The sequence below is a fragment of the Boleophthalmus pectinirostris genome, unplaced genomic scaffold, assembly GCF_026225935.1.
Source record: "Boleophthalmus pectinirostris isolate CB_2022bp ecotype Guang Dong unplaced genomic scaffold, ASM2622593v1 HiC_scaffold_17, whole genome shotgun sequence".
Classification (NCBI taxonomy): Eukaryota; Metazoa; Chordata; class Actinopteri; order Gobiiformes; family Gobiidae; genus Boleophthalmus; species Boleophthalmus pectinirostris.
In genome coordinates this window covers 38,081,549-38,099,048 of record NW_026571115.1, presented here as the reverse complement: position 1 = coordinate 38,099,048, position 17,500 = coordinate 38,081,549, and the positions used below count along the sequence as shown (strand labels likewise).

The following is a 17,500-nucleotide window of genomic DNA, read 5'->3' as shown; positions in this document are numbered from 1 at the left end:
GATCATCTGAGAGCCGCTGATTGGACGAGGCCGAGCGGGGCGAGCTGATTGGCTGCAGGTCAGAGGCGGGTCCTTCTCTCTGTGAGCTGATTGGCCGATTCAGACGATCCACAACGAGGACGATCTGAAAAACATGACAACAGGGACTAAAGAACTCTAAAAAACTCTAAAGAACTGTAAAAAACTCTAAAGAACTCTGTAAAACTCTAAAAAACTCTGTAGAACTCTAAAGAACTCTGTACAACTCTAAATAAGTCTCAAGAACTCTTAAAAACTCTAAAGAATTCTAAAAAACTACAGAACTCTAAAAAATAAAAAAATAAAAAACTCTAAAGAACTCTAAAAAAACTCCAAAGAACTAAAAAAAACTCTAAAGAACTCTAAAAAAAACTCTAAAGAACTCTAAAAAAAAACCCTCTAAAGAACTCTAAAAAAAACTCTTAAAAAAATCAAAAAAACTAAAAAAAAAACTCTAAAGATCTCTAAAAAACTCTAAAGAACTCTAAAAAACCTCTAAATAACTCTTAAGAACTCTAAAAAAACTCTAAAGAACTCTTAAAAACTCAAAAAAATTCTAAAAAACTAAAGAACTCTAAAAAATAAAAAAATAAAAACTCTGAAGAACTCTAAAAAAAACAACAACAAAACTCTAAAGAACTCTAAAAAAAAAAAAAAAATCTCTAAAGAACTTGAAAAAACTCCAAAGAACTCTAAAAAAAACTCTAAAGAACTCTAAAAAAAACTAAAAAAACTAAAGAACTCTAAAAAACTCTTAAAAAACTCTAAAGAACTCTTTAAAAACTCTAAAAAACTAAACTGTAAAAAAAAATCTAAAAAAAACCTCTAAAGAACTCTAAAAAACCTCTAAAAAAAACTCCAAAAAACAAAAAAAAAACCTCTAAAGATCTCTAAAAAACTAAAAAATTCTAAAAAAAACTAAAGAACTCAAAAAAAAAAAATAAAAAAAAAAAAAAAAAATAAAAAAAAAATCTCTAAAGAACTTGAAAAAACTCCAAAGAACTCTAAAAAAAACTCTAAAGAACTCTAAAACACTTAAAAAAAAAACTCTAAAGAACTCTAAAAAACCTCTAAAGAACTAAAAAAAAAAACTAAAAAACTAAAGAACTAAAAAACTCTTTAAAAAAAACTCTAAAGAACTCTTAAAAACTAAAAAACTAAAGAACTCTAAAAAAAACTCTAAAGAACTCTAAAAAACTAAAAAAAAACTAAAGAACTCTAAAAAACCTCTAAAGAACTCTAAAAAAAACCTCTAAAGAACTCTAAAAAAAAAACCTAAAAAAACTAAAGAACTCTAAAAAACTCTTAAAAAAAAAAAAACTCTAAAGAACTCTTAAAAACACTAAAAAACTAAAGAACTCTAAAAAAATAAAAAAAAACTAAAGAACTCTAAAAAACTCTTTAAAAAAAACTCTAAAGAACTCTTAAAAACTCTAAAAAACTAAAGAACTCTAAAAAATAAAAAAATAAAAAACTCTAAAGAACTCTAAAAAAACTCCAAAGAACTAAAAAAAACTCTAAAGAACTCTAAAAAAAACTCTAAAGAACTCTAAAAAAAAACCCTCTAAAGAACTCTAAAAAAAAAAAACTCTAAAAAAACCTAAAAAAAAAACTCTAAAGAAATCTAAAGGACCCTGTAGGACCCTGTAGAGCTCGTCGTTTCTTGTCTCTCGTCGTTCTCGTGAGTTTCTCTGGGATCAGCTCCAGGATTCAGATCTGAACCTTCACCAGGTCAAAGGTCAGAGGTGAGACTCACCTGAGCTGCTACGTCCTGCCCTGCTCCGTCTGCGTCTCGTCCGTCTGCGTCTCGTCCGTCTGCGTCTCGTCGTCTGCGTCTCGTCTCTGCGTCTCGTCCGTCTGCGTCTCGTCCGCGTCCGTCCGTCCGTCTCGTCCGCCCGCGTCTCGTCCGCCGCGTCTCGTCCGCCCGCGTCTCGTCCGCCCGCGTCTCGTCCGCCCGCGTCTCGTCCGTCTGCGTCTCGTCCGCCCGCGTCTCGTCCGCCCGCGTCTCGTCCGCCCGCGTCTCGTCCGCGCGTCTCGTCCGCCCGCGTCTCGTCCGCCCGCGTCTCGTCCGTCCGTCTCGCGTCTCGTCCGCCCGCGTCTCGTCCGCCCGCGTCTCGTCCGCCCGCGTCTCGTCCGTCTGCGTCTCGTCCTTCTGCACCTCCTCGTCGGCGTCGTAATAATAGAACTTCCTCAAATACAAAATCAGAGGCCTGAAAACAAAACACAGTCAAGTCACATTTTCACAGACGATTGTCACAAAAATGATTCACACTCGATTCACACGCGATTCTCCAGACCCACAGGTGTAAAATACAACTGTAGCCACAGCCGCCCGGGGCAGACTGACTGAAGTGTGGCTGTAAATCTGTGACATCAGCCCCTCAGACCAACACACACAAACACACACACACAGACACACACACACACACACACACACACACACACACACACACACACACACACACACACACACACACACACAAACACACACACACAGACACACACACACACACACACACACACACACACACACACACACACAGACACACACACAAACACACACACACACACACACACACAGACACACACACACACAACACACACACACAAACACAAACACACACACACTCCGTGTGGGTGAAGTGTTTTGCCTAAAGACACAACCACAGTTTGTTTGTTTTTGTTTGTTTGTTCTGGAGTCTCCTGTGGCTCCTGATGCTCCAGTGTCTCCATCCAAATCCAGACCCGGACCAGGACCTGCTAAGATCTGACAGGATCAGACTTTGACAAACCGGTGTGACCACAGTTAGACCTGGTTCAGTCCTGGGTCTGGGTCTGGTTCTGGTTCTGGTCTGGTTCTGGTCTGGTTCGTGTCTTACGTGGGCAGGGGCAGGTCCTGGATGTGGTCTAGGTCTGGGTCTGGGTCTGGTCTGGTTCTGGTCTTACGTGGGCAGAGGCAGGTCCTGGATGTGGTCTGGGTCTGGTTCTGGTCTGGTTCTGGTCTGGTTCTGGTCTTACGTGGGCAGGGGCAGGTCCTGGATGTGGTCTGGGTTTGGGTCTGGTTCTGGTTCTGGTCTGGTTCTGGTCTGGTTCTGGTCTGGTTCTGGTCTTACGTGGGCAGGGGCAGGTCCTGGATGTGGTCTGGGTCTGGTTCTGGTCTGGTTCTGGTCTGGTTCTGGTCTTACGTGGGCAGGGGCAGGTCCTGGATGTGGTCGATCCTCACAGTTTGTCTGATGCAGAAGCGACACAGATGCTGCAGAGTTTTCACTGAGCTGAACCTGGACACCGGGTACAGGAGCTGCACCGGGGTGGGGGGCAGGCCTGGCAGGGGCAACAGGGGCGGGCAGGGGTGACAGGGGCGGGCAGGGGTGACAGGGGCGGGCAGGGGTGACAGGGGCGGGCAGGGGTGACAGGGGCGACAGGGGCGGCAGGGGTGACAGGGGCAGAGAAGACAGATATTAGCACAAAACATTACACAAAACAAGTTTAAAACATGAGATTTTGTAAGAACAGGACTGGGTCTCTGTGATTGGTGGGTTCATACATGGAGCTCTGTGATTGGTCGGTTCGTATGTGGGGCTCTGTGATTGGTCGGGTTGTAAGTGGGTCTCTGTGATTGGTGGGTTTGTACCTGGAGCTCTGTGATTGGTGGGTTCGTAGGTGGGGCTCTGTGATTGGTGGGTTCGTACCTGGAGCTCTGTGATTGGTGGGTTCGTAGGTGGGGCTCTGTGGTTGGTCAGTTCGTACCTGGGGCTCTGTGATTGGTGGGTTCGTACCTGGAGCTCTGTGATTGGTGGGTTCGTAGGTGGGGCTCTGTGATTGGTGGTTCGTACCTGGGGCTCTGTGATTGGTGGGTTCGTAGGTGGGGCTCTGTGATTGGTGGGTTCGTACCTGGAGCTCTGTGATTGGTGGGTTCGTAGGTGGGGCTCTGTGATTGGTGGGTTCGTAGGTGGGGCTCTGTGATTGGTGGGTTCGTAGGTGGGGCTCTGTGATTGGTGGGTTCGTAGGTGGGGCTCTGTGATTGGTGGGTTCGTACCTGGAGCTCTGTGATTGGTGGGTTCGTAGGTGGGGCTCTGTGATTGGTGGGTTCGTAGGTGGGGCTCTGTGATTGGTGGGTTCGTACCTGGAGCTCTGTGATTGGTGGGTTCGTAGGTGGGGCTCTGTGATTGGTGGGTTCGTAGGTGGGGCTCTGTGATTGGTGGGTTCGTACCTGGGACTCGTGAGCGCAGGAAGTAGAGGAACCTCCCGTTCTTGGAGTGGGCGATGGCTCTCTCGATGAACTCCACCACAGAGTGACAACGATCCTCAAACTTCGGGTGACACCACAAACTGAACGTCCCTGAACCACAAGGTCCTGATTAGACCTGGTCCAGACCTGGTCCAGACCTGGTCCAGACCTGGTTTAGTCCTGGTTTAGTCCTGGTTTAGTCCTCATTCTGTCCTGGTCCGGTCCTGGTCCTGGTCCAGTACCTCGGTAATGGTTTAGTCCTGGCTTAGTCCTGGTTTAGCCCTGGTCCCGGTCCCAGTCCAGTACCTTTGTAGTGGTTTAGTCCAGGTTTAGAGTCCTGGTTTAGTCCCATTCCTGGTCCAGTCCTGGTCCCGGTCTGGTCCTGGTTTAGTCCCAGTCTAGTACCTCGGTAGTGGTTTAGTCCTGGTCTAGTCCTGGTCCCAATCTAGTCCTGGTTTAGTCCCGGTCCCGGTCCAGTACCTCGGTAGTGGTTTAGTCCTGGTTTAGTCCTGGTCTGGTCCTGGTCTAGTCCCGGTCCTGGTCCAGTACCTCGGTAGTGGTTTAGTCCTGGTTTAGTCCTGGTCTGGTCCTGGTCTGGTCCTGGTTTAGTCCTGGTCCAGTACCTCGGTAGTGGTTTAGTCCTGGTTTAGTCCTGGTTTAGTCCTGGTCCAGTACCTCGGTAGTGGTTTAGTCCTGGTTTAGTCCTGGTTTAGTCCTGGTCCAGTACCTCGGTAGTGGTTTAGTCCTGGTTTAGTCCTGGTTTAGTCCTGGTTTAGTCCTGGTTTAGTCCTGGTCCAGTACCTCGGTAGTGGTTTAGTCCTGGTTTAGTCCTGGTTTAGTCCTGGTCCAGTACCTCGGTAGTGGTTTAGTCCTGGTTTAGTCCTGGTCTGGTCCTGGTCCAGTACCTCGGTAGTGGTTTAGTCCTGGTTTAGTCCTGGTTTAGTCCTGGTTTAGTCCTGGTCCAGTACCTCGGTAGTGGTTTAGTCCTGGTCTGGTCCTGGTTTAGTCCTGGTCCAGTACCTCGGTAGTGGTTTAGTCCTGGTTTAGTCCTGGTTTAGTCCTGGTTTAGTCCTGGTTTAGTCCTGGTCCAGTACCTCGGTAGTGGTTTAGTCCTGGTTTAGTCCTGGTCTGGTCCTGGTTTAGTCCTGGTTTAGTCCTGGTCCAGTACCTCGGTAGTGCTCCATCCTGGTGTGGTGTGTGACGCTCTGGGACCTGAAGCTCAGACTCAGGATGTACCTCGGGTCAGAACTGTCCCGGACCAGAAACGACCCGTCTGGTTTCTCCTTCAACTTCAGCTCAGCGTCTTCCCACGACATGGGCCCCCAGTACCACCCGCACTGAGGAAGAAGAGAGAGATGAAGAGTACCCGCACTGAGGAAGAAGAGAGAGATGAAGAGTACCCGCACTGAGGAAGAAGAGAGAGATGAAGAGCACCCGCACTGAGGAAGAAGAGAGAGATGAAGAGCACCCGCACTGAGGAAGAAGAGAGAGATGAAGAGCACCCGCACTGAGGAAGAAGAGAGAGATGAAGAGCACCCGCACTGAGGAAGAAGAGAGAGATGAAGAGTACCCGCACTGAGGAAGAAGAGAGAGATGAAGAGCACCCGCACTGAGGAAGAAGAGAGAGATGAAGAGTACCCGCACTGAGGAAGAAGAGAGAGATGAAGAGCACCCGCACTGAGGAAGAAGAGAGAGATGAAGAGTACCCGCACTGAGGAAGAAGAGAGAGATGAAGAGCACCCGCACTGAGGAAGAAGAGAGAGATGAAGAGTACCCGCACTGAGGAAGAAGAGAGAGATGAAGAGCACCCGCACTGAGGAAGAAGAGAGAGATGAAGAGTACCCGCACTGAGGAAGAAGAGAGATGACCCGCACTGAGGAAGAAGAGAGAGATGAAGAGTACCCGCACTGAGGAAGAAGAGAGAGATGAAGAGCACCCGCACTGAGGAAGAAGAGAGAGATGAAGAGTACCCGCACTGAGGAAGAAGAGAGAGATGAAGAGTACCCGCACTGAGGAAGAAGAGAGAGATGAAGAGCACCCGCACTGAGGAAGAAGAGAGAGATGAAGAGCACCCGCACTGAGGAAGAAGAGAGAGATGAAGAGTACCCGCACTGAGGAAGAGAGAGATGAAGAGTACCGCACTGAGGAAGAGAGAGAGAGAGACCCGCACTGAGGAAGAAGAGAGAGATGAAGAGTACCCGCACTGAGGAAGAAGGAGAGAGGAGAAGAGACCCGCACTGAGAAGAGGAAGAGGAGGAGGAAGAGGAGGAAGGAGGAAGAGAGAGGAGGAGAGGAGGAGAGGAGGAGAGGAGGAGGAAGAGGAGGAGGAGGAGAGGAGGAAGAGAGGAGCAGAGGAGGAGGAGGAGAGGAGCAGAGGAGGAGGAGAAGAGGAGGAGGAAGGAGGAGAGGAGGAGGAGGAAGAGGAGGAGGAGGAGGGAAGGAGGAGGAGAGGAGGAAGAGGAGGAAGAGGAGGAAGAGGAGGAGGAAGAGGAGGAAGAGGAAGAGGAAGAGGAGGAGGAGGAGGAGGAAGAGGAGGAGCAGGTCCAGACCTTCTCCAGCTCTCGGAGGCTGGTGGCGAAGCTGTTGGCGTCTGATTGGCTGAGGAGGCATCGGGCTGTGGCGTACGATTGGCCGAGGGGGCAGCGGGGGGCGGGTCTTGGCGGCGGGCGGGGGCGGGGCGTAGGGGGATGGGGCGGGGCAAACCTCTGAGGAATGCGTCTGCAAAACAAACAGGAACTAAAGACACAACCTGGAACTTTTCTCCAGACTCACAGCTGATTGGACGATTTTTTTATTGAACAAAACTAAATAAATAAAAACTAAACATAAACGTGACTAAGATGAAACTATTTTTGCGAAATAATAAAAATGGAAAAGTATAAGAGAATTTCAGTCATTTCTCTTCCACGAATGATTCAGTTTAACACAGACTCACAAAATCAATATTTACACCCTGAACTTCTCTGCTCCAGTCCAGGGCCTTGAACATCACACACTGTTCACTTCAGAATAGGGATGGACACGATTAGTCGATTAATCGATAATTGATCATTAAGAATTTCATGGATTCCGTTCATTTTAATGGACAAACTGAATGTATGTGTGTGTGTCGTGACCAAACAGGTGTGTACATGTGTCTCTGCATCAGAAGGAGCGACACACAAACAGTGGGTCAGTCTGTAACGAACCGAAGCACAAATGTGGATTTAACCAGGATTTGTAGAAGAAATTCCACACTTTCCGTTGCGTTGGGACAAGTGTGAGTCCATGTGCACAGTGGATAAAGCAGCACATATGTTTCTGTGTCCAGTGGGAAAAAGTTTTTCCAGGTGAGAGTCGCTCAATGTGGATGACGAGGCCCCGCCCCCCTCCCCCCGTACGCTGTCCTGGTTTTGACAAACACAAATCTGGTCACACTGACCTGTATTCACCTGAGTCATGTCTTTTAATCCAACACAAGTTGAACCACATCAGCGACACAAGAGCTGGAGTTTTATCTTCACTTAGTTTATGTAAATTAGTGATGTGGTTTTAAGTTTTGTTTCTGTGAGATTTGAACAAAACTGAATTAAACACATTATAATGTCAAACAGCTGATGTGGATCTAGAGTCGTTATGTTTATATGTCGTAAAGTTGAATTTATTGATGCAGATTAGTGCAGATAGTAATAATAATGATGATCATTTTAATAGAAAAACGTTCATGATTAATCGATAATCGATCGTTAATTCTTCCGACGATCGATTAAGAAAATTTTATCAAATGCCCATCACTAGTTCAAACGACGACATCAAAAACCTGCCCCAGACAAACGTCCAGACAGATTCTCATTTGAACCGGACACAACATCATCGAAAACTGATGAAAACAGGAAGTGCAGTGTTTTCGGAGCGTCTGATTGGCTGATCGTAGAACAGTTGGTGTTTGTTTCAGTTTCAGGTTAAACGTTTCCGTCTGAGCACAGCGGCTGCAGCTATTCTCTTATTTTCTTACGAGTCGCTGCAGTTCTCCGCCGAGCGCACGATCTGCGGCGATTCGACGACGTGACCGTACTGAGCGCGTGCAGTAGCGCTCTCCTCGCGTCACCGTCGCGTTTCAGAAACAAATGAAGCAGACTGGTGTTTTTACCGTTGAGGCTGAGGCTGTGCTGCATGGAGCCCACAGCAGGGGGCAGCGCCGCGCTCCGGGGGGGTAACGACTGCATGGACACGCCCCCTCCGCCGTCCAGGAAGGAGCTCTGAGGAGGCGGGGCCGCAAAGTCATCTGTCCAATCAGAGAGAGGGAGAGAGAGCGTGAGCCAATCACAGCGAAGAGAAGTCGCTCAAAACAGATTTAAAGTGGACGGTCCAGACCGAGGAGGCTGAGGCTGCGGCGAGGAGGAGGAGGAGGAGTCGGAGGATGAAGAACACTTCTCCGAGAAATGTCCACGTCCACCAAGGACACTGTCTCACCTGGAAGACACAAACAAACCAGGACTAAACCAGGACTAAACCAGGTCTAAACCAGGTCTAAACCAGGACTAAACCAGGTCTAAACCAGGTCTAAACCAGGAAACCAGGACTAAACTAAACCAGGTCTAAACCAGGTCTAAACCAGGACTAAACCAGGTAAAAACCAGGACTAAACCAGGACTAAACCAGGACTAAACCAGGACTAAACAGGACTAAACCAGGTCTAAACAGGTCTAAACCAGGTCTAAACAGGACTAAACCAGGACTAAAACCAGGACTAAACAGGACTAAACCAGGTCTAAACCAGGACTAAACCAGGTCTAACCAGGTCTAAACCAGGTTAAACGGACTAAACCAGGACTAAACCAGGACTAAACCAGGTCTAGGTCTAAACCAGGACTAAACCAGGTCTAAACCAGGTCTAAACAGGTCAAAGGTCTAAACCAGGACTAAACCAGGACTAAACCAGGACTAAACCAGGTCTAAACCAGGTCTAAACCAGGTCTAAACCAGGACTAAACAGGTCAGGACTAAACCAGGACTAAACCACTAAACCAGGACTAAACCAGGTAAACCAGGTCTAAACCAGGACTAAACCAGGTCTAAACCAGGTCTAAACCAGGTCTAAACCAGGACTAAACCAGGACTAAACCAGGTCTAAACCAGGACTAAACCAGGACTAAACCAGGACTAAACCAGGACTAAACCAGGTCTAAACCAGGTCTAAACTAGGACTAAACCAGGACTAAACCAGGTCTAAACCAGGACTAAACCAGGTCTAAACCAGGAAACCAGGTCTAAACCAGGTCTAAACCAGGTCTAAACCAGGTCTAAACCAGGTCTAAACCAGGACTAAACCAGGTCTAACTCTAAACCAGGACTCTAAACCAGGACTAAACCAGGACTAAACCAGGACTAAAACCAGGTCTAAACCAGGACTAAACCAGGACTAAACCAGGTAAACCAGGTCTAAACAGGACTAAACAGGACTAAACCAGGACTAAACCAGGACTAAACCAGGTCTAAACCAGGTCTAAACCAGGTCTAAACCAGGACTAAACCAGGTCTAAACCAGGACTAAACCAGGTCTAAACCAGGACTAAACCAGGATAAACCAGGTCTAAACCAGGACTAAACCAGGACTAAACCAGGACTAAACCAGGTCTAAACCAGGTCTAAACCACCAGGAAACCAGGACTTAAACCAGGTCTAAACCAGGACTAAACCAGGTCTAAACCAGGTCTAAACTAAACCAGGTCTAAACCAGGTCTAAACCAGGTCTAAACCAGGACTAAACCAGGACTAAACCAGGTCTAAACCAGGACTAAACCAGGTCTAAACCAGGACTAAACCAGGTCTAAACCAGGACTAAACCAGGTCTAAACCAGGTCTAAACCAGGTCTAAACAGGAAACAGGACTCTAAACCAGGACTAAACCAGGTCTAAACCAGGTCTAAACCAGGACTAAACCAGGACTAAACCAGGACTAAACCAGGTCTAAACCAGGACTAAACCAGGTCTAAACCAGGTCTAAACCAGGTCTAAACCAGGTCTAAACCAGGAAACCAGGACTAAACCAGGACTAAAACCAGGACTAAACCAGGAGGAAACTAAAGGACTAAACCAGGACTAAACCAGGTCTAAACCAGGTAAACCAGGTCTAAACCAGGACTAAACCAGGTCTAAACCAGGTAAACCAGGACTAAACCAGGTCTAAACCAGGACTAAAACCAGGACTAAACCAGGTCTAAACCAGGTCTAAACCAGGACTAAACCAGGACTGGACTAAACCAGGACTAAACCAGGACCAGGATAAACCAGGACTAAACAGGACTAAACCAGGACTAAACCAGGTCTAAACCAGGTAAACTAAACCAGGTCTAAACCAGGTCTAAACCAGGAAACCAGGACTAAACCAGGACTAAACCAGGTCTTAAACCAGGTCTAAACCAGGACTAAACCAGGACTAAACCAGGAACTAAACCAGGTCTAAACCAGGACTAAACCAGGACTAAACCAGGTCTAAACCAGGTCTAAACCAGGACTAAACCAGGACTAAACCAGGACTAAACCAGGACTAAACCAGGACTAAACCAGGACTAAACCAGGTCTAAACCAGGACTAAAACCAGGTCTAAACCAGGACTAAACCAGGACTAAACCAGGACTAAACCAGGTCTAAAACCAGGTCTAAACCAGGTCTAAACCAGGACTAAACCAGGACTAAACCAGGTCTAAACCAGGACTAAACCAGGACTAAACCAGGACTAAACCAGGGACTAAACCAGGAAACCAGGTCTAAACCAGGTCTAAACCAGGTCTAAACCAGGTCTAAACCAGGACTAAACCAGGACTAAACCATAAACCAGGACTAAACCAGGTCTAAACCAGGACTAAACCAGGACTAAACCAGGACTAAACCAGGTCTAAACCAGGTCTAAACCAGGTCTAAACCAGGACTAAACCAGGACTAAACCAGGACTAAACCAGGACTAAACTAAACCAGGACTAACCAGGTAAACCCGGTCTAAACCAGGACTAAACCAGGACTAAACAGGACTAAACCAGGACTAAACCAGGTCTAAACCAGGACTAAACCAGGTCTAAACCAGGTCTAAACCAGGACTAAACCAGGTCTAAACCAGGACTAAACCAGGACTAAAACCAGGACTAAACCAGGACTAAACCAGGACTAAAACCAGGACTAAACCAGGACTAAACCAGGACTAAACCAGGACTAAACCAGGACTAAACCAGGACTAAACCAGGACTAAACCAGGACTAAACCAGGACTCTAAACCAGGACTAAACCAGGTCTAAACCAGGTCTAAACCAGGTCTAAACCAGGTCTAAACCAGGACTAAACCAGGACTAAACCAGGACTAAACCAGGACTAAACCAGGACTAAACCAGGTCTAAACCAGGACTAAACCAGGACTAAACCAGGACTAAACCAGGTCTAAACCAGGACTAAACCAGGACTAAACCAGGACTAAACCAGGACTAAACCAGGACTAAACCAGGTCTAAACCAGGACTAAACCAGGACTAAACCAGGTCTAAAACCAGGACTAAACCAGGACTAAACAGGACTAAAACCAGGACTAACCAGGTCTAAACCAGGACTAAACCAGGTCTAAACCAGGTCTAAACCAGGACTAAAACCAGGACTAAACCAGGACCCAGGACTAAACCAGGACTAAACCAGGACTAAACCAGGACTAAACCAGGACTCTAAACCAGGACTAAACCAGGTCTAAACCAGGACTCTAAACCAGGTAAACTAAACCAGGTCTAAACCAGGTCTAAACCAGGACTAAACCAGGACTAAACCAGGACTAAACCAGGTCTAAACCAGGACTAAACAAGGTCTAAACCAGGACTAAAACCAGGACTAAACCCAGACTAAACCAGGACTTAACCAGGTCTAAACCAGGTCTAAACCAAGGACTAAACCAGGACTAAACCAGGTCTAAACCAGGACTAAACCAGGACTAAACCAGGACTAAACCAGGACTAAACCAGGACTAAACCAGGACTAAACCAGGACTAAACTAAACCAGGACTCTAAACCAGGACTCTAAACCAGGACTAAACCAGGACTAAACAAGGACTAAACCAGGACTAAACCAGGACTAAACCAGGACTAAACCAGGTCTAAACTAAACCAGGAAACTAAACCAGGTCTAAACCAGGTCTAAACCAGGTCTAAACCAGGTCTAAACCAGGACTAAACCAGGACAGGTCTAAACCAGGACTAAACCAGGACTAAACCAAGGACTAAACCAGGACTAAACCAGTCTAACAGGACTAAACCAGGTCTAAACCAGGACTAAACCAGGACTAAACCAGGTCTAAACCAGGACTAAACCAGGACTAAACCAGATAAACCAGGACTAAACCAGGTCTAAACCAGGACTAAACCAGGACTTAAACCAGGACTAAACCAGGACTAAACCAGGACTAAACCAGGTCTACTAAACCAGGACTAAACCAGGACTAACCAGGTCTAAACAGGACTAAACCAGGTCTAAACCAGGTCTAAACCAGGTCTAAACCACTAAACCAGGACTAAACCAGGACTAAACCAGGTCTAAACCAGGACTAAACCAGGACTAAACCAGGACTAAACCAGGTCTAAACCAGGACTAAACCAGGTCTAAACCAGGACTAAACCAGGACTAAACCAGGTCTAAACCAGGACTAAACAGGTAAAAACAGGACTCTAAACCAGGTCTAAACCAGGACTAAACCAGGACTAAACCAGGACTAAACCAGGAAACTAAACCAGGACTAAACAGGACTAAACCAGGACTAAACCAGGTCTAAACCAGGACTAAACCAGGACTAAACCAGGTCTAAACTAAACCAGGACTAAACCAGGACTAAACCAGGTCTAAACCAGGACTAAACCAGGTCTAAACCAGGACTAAACCAGGACTAAACCAGGACTAAACCAGGTCTAAACCAGGTCTAAACCAGGACTAAACAGGACTAAACCAGGACTAAACCAGGACTAAACCAGGACTAAACCAGGACTAAACCAGGACTAAACCAGGACTAAACCAGGTCTAAACCAGGACTAAACCAGGACTAAACCAGGACTAAACCAGGACTAAAACCAGGACTAAACCAGGACTAAACCAGGACTAACCACTAAACCAGGACTAAACCAGGTCTAAACCAAACCAGGTCTAAACCAGGACTAAACCAGGTAAACCAGGACTAAACCAGGTCTAAACCAGAACTAAACCAGGACTAAAGGTCTAAACCAGGTCTAAACCAGGACTAAACCAGGACTAAACCAGGACTAAACCAGGACTGGAAACCAGGTCTAAACCAGGACTAAACCAGGACTAAACCAGGAAACCAGGACTAAACCAGGACTAAACCAGGACTAAACCAGGACTGACTAAACCAGGACTAAACCAGGACTAAACCAGGACTAAACCAGGACTAAACCAGGACTAAACCAGGACTAAACCAGGACTAAACCAGGACTAAACCAGGACTAAACCAGGACTAACTAAACCAGGACTAAACCAGGTAAACCAGGACTAAACCAGGACTAAACCAGGACTAAACCAGGACTAAACCAGGATAAGAAACCAGACTAAACAGGAAACTAAACCAGGACTAAACCAGGACTAAACCAGGTAAACAAAGGACTAAACCAGTCTAAACCAGGACTAAACCAGACTAAACAAGGACTAAACCAGGACCTAAACCAGGACTAACCAGGACTAAACCAGGACTAAACCAGGTCTAAACCAGGACTAAACCAGGACTAAACCAGGTAAACCAGGACTAAACCAGGACTAAACCAGGACTAAACCAGGACTAAACCAGGTCTAAACCAGGACTAAACCAGGGGGAAACCAGGGACTAAACCAGACTAAACAGGACTAAACCAGTAAACCAGGACTAAACCAGGACTAAACCAGGACTAAACCAGGTCTAAACCAGGACTAAACCAGGTCTAAACCAGGACTAAACCAGGACTAAACCAGGACTAAACCAGGTCTAAACAGGACTAAACCAGGACTAAACCAGGACTAAACCAGGACTAAACCAGGTCTAAACCAGGACTAAACCAGGACTAAACCAGGACTAAACCAGGACTAAACCAGGTCTAAACCAGGTTAAACAAACCAGGTCTAAACCAGGACTAAACAAGGTCTAAACCAGGTCTAAACAGGACTAAACCAGGTCTAAACCAGGACTAAACCAGGTCTAAACCAGGACTAAACCAGGTCTAAACCAGGACTAAACCAGGTCTAAACAAGGACTAAACCAGGACTAAACCAGGACTAAACCAGGTCTAAACCAGGACTAAACCAGGTCTAAACCAGGACTAAACCAGGTCTAAACAAGGACTAAACCAGGTCTAAACAAGGACTAAACCAGGTCTAAACAAGGACTAAATCAGGACTAAATCAGGTCTAAACCAGGACTAAACCAGGACTAAATCAGGTCTAAACCAGGACTAAACAAGGACTAAACCAGGTCTAAACAAGGACTAAACCAGGTCTAAACCAGGACTAACCAGGTCTAAACCAGGACTAAACCAGGACTAAACCAGGTCTAAACCAGGTCTAAACCAGGACTAAACCACCAGGTCTAAACCAGGACTAAATCCAGGTCTAAAACCAGGACTAAACCAGGACTAAACAGGTCTAAAACCAGGACTAAATAGGACTAAATCAGGTCTAAACCAGGTCTAAACCAGGACTAAACCAGGACTGAACCAGGTCTAAACCAGGTCTAAACCACGACTAAACCAGGTCTAAACCAGGACTGAACCAGGACTAGACCAGGTCTGGTGGGGTCTTACCGGTGAAGGCAGGAGTGAACGGCACCGGGGAGAAGGCACTGTGGGGTCTGGACACCTGCAACCTGCAACAACAAACAGCAGAACAACAGACCTGGTTTAGTCCCGGTCTGGTACCTGGCCGGGTTCAGGTTCAGTCCAGGTCTGGTTCGGTTCCGGTCCCGGTCCGGTACCTGGCCGGGTCCTGGTCGTGGGTGCTGGAGCCGGACCCCCACACGTCCAGCAGACTCCCCCCAGACGAGGTGGACGAGGTGAGGCTCGGCCGTTTGTCCGTGAGTCCTGGTCCTGCTCCAGAACTCCGAGTCCGGAACAGTTTGGACAGACGCAGCTTCAGGGAACCTTTCCTGGACTTACCCCGAGCTGGGGGGGGGGTTAAAGGGGGAGGGGGGGTAAGAGAGGAAGGGGGGGTAAATTTAATTCCACTGAGTTGGAGTCACAGGTCTTGGTCCAGTCCTGAGTCCTGGGTCCTGGTCCTGTTCCAGTCCTGGTCTAGTCCTGTCCTGGATCCTGGATCCTGGGTCCTGGTCCTGGGTTCTGAGTCCTGGTCCTGGGTCTTGGACCCTGGCCCTGGTCCTGGGTCCTGGGTCCTGTTCTGAGTCCTGGGTCCTGGGTTCTGAGTCCTGGGTCCTGGTCCTGGTCCCGGTCCCGGTCCCTGGTCCCGGTCTCAGTCCGGACTCACGTGTGGCGGGTTTGTCGGGCTCGTGGAGCAGGGGGGACAGGGAGCGCCCCCCGGAGGCCACAGACAGTTTGGGGGTGGAGGCTCTGCTCTGGGGCTGGGACCTGGACCCGCGCTCCGGGACCCGCTCCGGCCCGCGGTCCGAGATCCGGTCCAGACTCCGGTTCAGCGAGGTCCGTAGCCCCTCCCCCGTCCGCGGCCCTCCCCCCCCGGGTCCAGCCCCGCCCTCAGCCCCTCCAGCACCAGCAGGGCGGCGCTGGCGTGAGGCCCGTCGGGTCGGCTCCTCCCGGGGGCGGAGCCGGGGGCGGGGCCGTGGCAGGAGCAGTTTCCCGCCGCGTCGCCCATCTGCCCCAGACGCCGCGCCAACGCCACCACCACCGCGTCCTGCTCCCGCAGCGCCTCCCACGGGCCGGACGACGAACTGCCCTCAGGAACGATCAGCCTGGACAAACAGAGACAGTGAGTGCACCTGTCTGCACCTGTCTGCTCCTGTCTGCTCCTGTCTGCTCCTGTCTGCACCTGTCTGCTCCTGTCTGCTCCTGTCTGCACCTGTCTGCACCTGTCTGCTCCTGTCTGCTCCTGTCTGCACCTGTCTGCTCCTGTCTGCTCCTGTCTGCTCCTGTCTGCTCCTGTCTGCTCCTGTCTGCACCTGTCTGCTCCTGTCTGCTCCTGTCTGCTCCTGTCTGCTCCTGTCTGCACCTGTCTGGTTCATGAAGTCAGCAGTTGCAGCGGCGAATCAGGAGGCAGGAGGCTGTTGAGGGTAACGCCCCTTCAGTAGGCGCCTAGCAACGCTGTCAATCAAACCTGTCGCTAACACTAGTGGGAGGGGCCTCGGGGAAAGAAGGCGTCTGATTGGTCTGATCATGTTCAGATCAGATTTGGGACAAAATGTTGAAATAAAATTTTAAAATCATGAAGAGACTCTGACCAACGTGAAACAGGAGGTAGAGGACACCTCACCTCGGGGTGAGGGGGCGTCTCACCTCGGGGTGAGGGGGTGTCGGGGGTGTCTCACCTCGGGGTGAGGGGGTGTCGGGGGTGTCTCACCTCGGGGTGGTTCTGGGGTCCAGCAGACCCAGTCTCAGGGCCTGGTCCAGAAGCGCCGGGGGCCACATGGAAAACGCTCCATTTGGATCAGAACTACGAGGAGACGCCTGGAGCCACGAACCTACAGAGTCTGACAGAAGAAGAAGAAGAAGAAGAAGAAGAAGAAGAAGAAGAAGAAGAAGAAGAAGAAGAAGAAGAAGACCAGTTACAGGTTGTACACAAGCAGCACGAACTTCTGTTACAGGAGAAACACATGAACACATGAACATACTCTGCACTAGAGCCTGGCCGATATTATCGGCCAATATGGGCACCTGGAGGCATATCGGCTATCGGCCGATATGCTTGCTGATAGGGGCCGATATTTCACGTGGGCATGTTACACCTCCTTATAAAGCTTAGACTCTCTACATTCTGTTCATTTAATCCAATTTACAGACAGATAAATGTCCAAATATGTGGCTCCACATCAGTATTTATTTGCGGTGTAATTTGTCTGTGTCTGTGTCCGTACTGTCCCTGAACACACCACAGAGTCACGTCACTTCACTCACGTGTGTTTGTTTACACTCGCAGCCGTGCGCAACACTGAGATTATTTTCTTTTTACGGACAATCGGTTTGAGTCTGGATTAAAAGGACTTTTATTAGTTCAGACTTGTGATGTGGGAGGAGCCTGTGTGATGTGGGAGGAGCCTGTGTGAGCGGTGAGTGTTGGAAATACATCGACTTTGAAGCTAGTTTAGGTTTT

At 48.2% G+C, this 17,500-nt stretch overlaps 1 pseudogene; it reads right to left on the bottom strand.

The window, feature by feature from the left end:
• Window positions 1–17,500, bottom strand: part of LOC110171232 (suppressor of cytokine signaling 7-like) — a 20,705-nt pseudogene that overhangs the window by 15 nt on the left and 3,190 nt on the right.